The following is a 6000-nucleotide window of genomic DNA, read 5'->3' as shown; positions in this document are numbered from 1 at the left end:
ACAATTCTAATCTCCATTTTGTTAACCAATTTTGAAAGGATGTATCCCTTAAGGGGAAAGGTACTACCTGGAGGCATATAGGTATTTATTTGCTAACATAAAAGGACAAATCGCATAATAGTTTCTGAGGCAATAGAACTGAACAGACTTCATCACAGGTAGTGTCTGTTTGTTAATTGTATTTTGTGTGGGAAAGAAATGTGAGATGTCAAGCTGAGTGTCTTTTAAGGCAAAATGAGTTTATTTATAGAAAGATAAACAAATTATTTCTTACTAATTGCTTGTTTTATTTTGGATGGAATTTTGGAAAACTTTATTGTTTGCATTTGAACTGCATGTAACAACCTAAATAATTTTATTTTAAAGTGTTAAAATTCTTTAAGGTGTAGAACTGTGATGCATGCAGTTGCAAATCTTAAAGAATTTAAATAAATAAAATAATACCTTTTGTAAGATTTCTTGTAGGGCATATTAGCATGGCCTGTGGCATATATCATGTGGTAAATGGTATGTGTGCACCTGGCATGTGAAATATTGGATTGGTCATGTAGCATGTGTATGCAGCATGTTACATGTAGTATGCCGCATTTAGGATGTAGCATGCAGCTTGTAGCATGTAACATGTAATATGTAACATGCAACATGTAACATGAAACATATACAGTGGTGGCAAAATAATTAGAAACATCCTCCTTTGTTTACAAAATGTTATTTTTTTCTTACTATAAATACAAAATATTTAACAAATTTTTAGCAAACACGAGTGATGATATAATTCTTGTAACATTTTAAGAAAAAAATTTTAGAATTTATCCAACAAAAGAAAAATATTGCAAAAAATCTAAAATATAGTCCAATTTTGTGTGGAAATATAATTAGAAACACTGAGGAAAAATGACTAAGAAATATACTGTTTTTGATTTTTAGCATTTACATTTGCCAAACTTGGTCAATTAATTAAACGTACAATTAATAAAAAGGACTATCACCAACTAATTTCTATTAGTTGGTTAATGTGGTTGCAGTCCTCGAAAAATGCCACATGTTCCAAAAAAATAATAAAACGTCCTTAACAATATTCCTGACACACCAACCCCTTATATTTATGAAAAAGAAGGTGCAATAAAGAGGAGATCCTTAGTAAAACATCAAGCTCTTTAAATACCTCTGTTAAAAAATATTTCTAATATTTTTTATTCATATTAAGAACATACAAACATTTTGAAAAGAAAGAGCGTGTTTCTAATTATTTTTCCACCACTGTAGCATATAGCATGTGGCATGTTGCATGACATTCTTCGCATGACACATATGTCGCATGAGGCATGTGCAAAGAAAAATACCAAATTAATATAGTAAAAAATTGTCTACAAACCAAATTTTGGGAAAAAGACTGTTTTTTTTCACGGGAGAGAGGGAGCAGGGCAACAAAACAGTGAAAAAAGAAGGGTTTTGGAGCATAATCGTCTGGTCCATGTTTTTGAGTTATTTTTTTATGCTGAATCTAATGACATCAAAATCTAGTCGATACGATTAGGTATACTCAAAGAAAATTCATTGCCGATTTAGTCCAAAGATTTCACTTCAAAAGGCAAAATGTAACCGAAACCAATGTGAAAAAAAACACTGGTGAAATTTTGGATGGAATTTTAAGGTGAAGCAGGGACAAAGAATAATGGTTGAATTTGTACCCTCAGGAACCTTATGAAAAATGTTGAGCCTATAAATGTCATTTAAAATCACACAACTAAGTTCTTGCTCTCGATTTTTTTTTTTGTTTTACTTAGCAGTGTAATTTTATTTATTTTTTTGAAGTGAAAACTTCTTTAGTATCGTAGTGATTTGAAACAAGATGAAACGAAAACGCGACACGAACATTCAACTTGTTATAACTTTTTTTGTTTTAATAGATAGATGAATGAAATTTTTACTGTAGATAGGTTATTAAATAAATTATAATTGTACAAAGTTTTAATTAATTTTATATTCAAAATTCTGAGATAACAGTAAAAAGATGTTCTTTTCCTGCACACGTTATATCTTTTGATCTAGTGCACATAAAAATTTGATTTAACTTTAATACGCATGCTGATAACTTAACCTTTTATTTGATATATCACACATAACGTTACGTGCTCTACAAAAAATTGAAAAATACCTCAAAACACCTGTGGAGATCTGTTGCCGATGACCAGCCACCAGTGTAGGAAATACCGAAATCTCAGTTTTAAATTTCGAGATGGTTGACTTTAAAAAAATTCTTACTTTTTTTGTAGGCATGGTAGAAACATGATTGAAAAGTCAAATAAAAGGTGAAATAATAAGCTTTCAGATGATATAAAATTTATTATTATTTAAGTTATTAGGTTGTCATATAAAAGATATGGATTTAAAGATGATGGAATAAAAATAAGGTACATTTTTTTGATTTTTATTTTTTGCAAGAAAAATAACTTTTAAGGTTTCACTTCTACCACGTGTGAATTGCACACATGATTTTTTTTTTTTTTTAATTTTATTAATTTTGATTAAAAATGGGACATTTTTTCTTACACAAAATCTATAATCTCGAACAAGGAAAAATGGATTCAAATTCATTGAATTCTATGTGTTTAAACAGCACAAATATGAAAGTGTCCAAATTTTTGTTCATAACAATAAAAAACTATGGTTTTGAAAACATACATATTATTATTTTACATTGGTTAGACTTTTTCACCAGCGCAGAGCAGCGATATAGAAATTTAATATCAACTATTTAAGTTTTTCAATAGATACAAATATTACTCATACGCCATAGTGACCTACAGCTGATTGCCTACTTAAATTAATTAGAAAAAAAAAAACATATTTTGAAGAACTCTTTTTCTTTATTTTAGATTTTCGTGATTGTAAATATTGTATATTAAACATATCGCATGTTGAGATAAACAGTGTCACAACTCAAAAAACACGATTTTTCAATAAGAAAATGGTAAAATTTTACGTATGGTCACTTTCAAGGCAAAGTGGCATAAGTCGAAATTTGTCATTTTTGAGTTTAGGGCACAAAACTGATTTCAAAAAACGCAATTTTTCTATGTAATCAGCGCTTTTCCACTTCTTCTAGTTCCCACGTGGTAAAAAAGTGCCGCTGTTAATTTTCACAAATATCCCTTTCATTTTTTATACATTAATGGCATTTATTTAGTTATGCTGTTATCGTCGATAGGATTGGTTTTGTGTTTTCGAAGAAAACGGCACAACTTAGAAAATGTCATTTCGCCATTTTTTTCGTTTCATACGGGTCGTAAGTCCGATTCTGTTACTGAGTTAAAAAGATGAATTTAAATAAGTTTTTGTTTATGTTTTTCATATAAACTAGAATGAGCGCATTTTGTGTATCTTTTTCGTTATTAAACAAATAAAATTGAGTTAAAATAATATAATATTTTTATATTTTTACACTGAACCAAAAAGGTACATAAAATTAATGAATTCGTACATTAAATTATTGTAAAAATTCATGGCAAATGAGCCAATGTAAAAATTTATTAAATTTAAGAATCTTTTTAAGTACAAATTCATAAGGGAATGAATCTTTCTTAAAAATTAAGAATAAGTTCTTAAATTTTAAGAATTCTGTTCATAAATGAATTCGAAAAGTTTTGAACATGTTTAAGAAAAGTTTCTTAGATTTTAAAAAAAATTCATACAATTTAAGAATTATTTCTTAAATCTTTTTTTTTTTTTTTTCTTCTATAATTTAAGAACAAAGTTTAAGAAAAGTTTCTTACATTTTATGATTATTTCTTAAATTTTATGATTTTGTTCATAAATTTCGTAAAAAATTGAATGAAATGTTGGTTAAATTTTATGAACAAAATCATAAAAACTATGAATTTTTCTTAAAATTTTATGATTGTTTTCATAAAATGTAATACACTTTTCATTAAAATGTATGCATTTATTTATATAGATGCATATAATATACATTAATATTCCAAGCACTTAATTTGTTCCTGAAAAAATTGTATTCCAATCAAACAAACAGCCAAAGAAAACAACCCAAAATCTAAAACAAACAAATGAAATAATTTTTGAAAATAAAAGAAATGATTGAGTTTAAACATAATAAAAATGTTTTATTTGTCACTGTCACTATACATTTATTTTTACTTGCTCTATAGGGCAAGTATTGGTTTCGTGTAGAAAAAAAATTCGAGGTTTTAATCAAAACCGACATTGCGATGATGGAGAAGATCAAAAAAGTGGTTTTCGTCATGCCGTCCGTCGGTCTGTGCGTCTGTGCGTCTGTGCGTATGTGCGTATGTGCGTCTGTGCGTCCATCTGTACATCGAGCTAGGGCCTAAACGGATGGACGGATTTGCTTGAAACTTGGTAAACATGATTTTTACGTAATTCCCTAGACGTGTTTTTTTTATTTTTCTAATATCTTCTTTTAAACGCATATCTCCCATATAAAGTTTTCGAGGTATTGCAAATTTCTCGAAAACGGCTCTAACGATTTTGATTAAATTTGGTGTAGGTAATACTCCCATTGATTCTTAAAAAACTGCGTTTTTAGTTTTTCTCAAAAAATGCGGAGAACGGAAATATGGCGTTGCCGTTTTACAAAAATTAACATATTTTTTAAGTTCATACATATATTTCATCAAAGCATAAGTTAATTTTATTCAAAATTTACAGACATAATTTTGAAGTGTCAAAAATAAAAAAAAAAATTAAAAAAGTTTTTGAAAAAAATTTTTTTTTTAAGTTTTTGAAAAAAAAATTTAATCTTAATTTTTTTAACTTGCAATTTTTTTTAATTTTTTTTTCTCGTCACTTAACAAAATCTTAAATTTCCAATAACTATTTAAGATAACGATACTTTGAACTACAAGAGCAAGTACGTGCGACCCCAGTCGTGCATTTTATTTAATTAAATTTTTCTTTTTTAATTGATGCATCATCTGGAAAGATAAAAAAAGTTTGTATTAGTAAAATGACTATGTACAATGTACTATTTGGTTCAAAAGATCGAAATAGGAGGTAGAATTATATTTTACCTTATTATAATCGGCAGCATTAGGCTCTGCAGCTGAAAGAAAAAACAATACAAAATTGAATAATTAGGAAAAGATCACAATATAAAAAATTTAGGTAGATACATCATTATATAGAATAAAATAAAATTAAAACAAAATTTAAATATTTAAAGGAATTAAATAACATGCAACACTTACTAAATTCTATGTTTTCCAAACATGATGTGTTTGCTTTATTTTTCAATGACAACTTCGGGTTTATTGGATCTGTTGCAAATAGCCTTTAAGATGGTTTTTACGCTGCAGTATTAAGTGCCCTTTTGCCGGTTCTATTATATTTCGCTTTTTTGCAAAAATAACATGATCTCAAATTGAACATTACTCACGTGCCTACTGATTTCACAAAAGTATCTAAATTATGTACCTATAACAAAAAAATTTAAAAAATATTTAATATAATAAAAGAAAGAAATGTTTAACATATTATGTTTTTATACTTATCTGAGTATATGAGAAAGAGGCAACGTGAACCAACAATAATTTCCACTGTTGAAATGTCTTATACTCTTCAAAATTGTTTACGTGTAAAAATACATAACACATAATAAATATTGTGTTTTATTCACAAATTTGTTTCGCCAACGACCGTCCACTTTGAATATCAGATGTTAAACTAAATCCGCAGAAAAATCCTTCTAATGCATAGATTCAAAACAACAGTTATTATTTTCTAGATTGATGAAAAAATACATAGACTTCAAGAAAATATACTTAAAAACTCAAAAGGTAAGAATTTTTTCATAAATTATGTGTATACTTTCATAAAATTTAATGAATTAATTCTTAAATTTTGGACAAATATGAATTTCGAACTTAAAAAGTATGAACAGATTCTTAGATTTTAAGAATAAGTTCTTAATACCTAATGCAGGATAATGGTAAAATTTTCTTTATTTTTCAATTAATGAAA

Source organism: Episyrphus balteatus, chromosome 1 (genome assembly GCF_945859705.1).
Source record: "Episyrphus balteatus chromosome 1, idEpiBalt1.1, whole genome shotgun sequence".
In the NCBI taxonomy this organism is placed as follows: Eukaryota; Metazoa; Arthropoda; class Insecta; order Diptera; family Syrphidae; genus Episyrphus; species Episyrphus balteatus.
Note: the sequence above shows the minus strand (reverse complement) of the source record.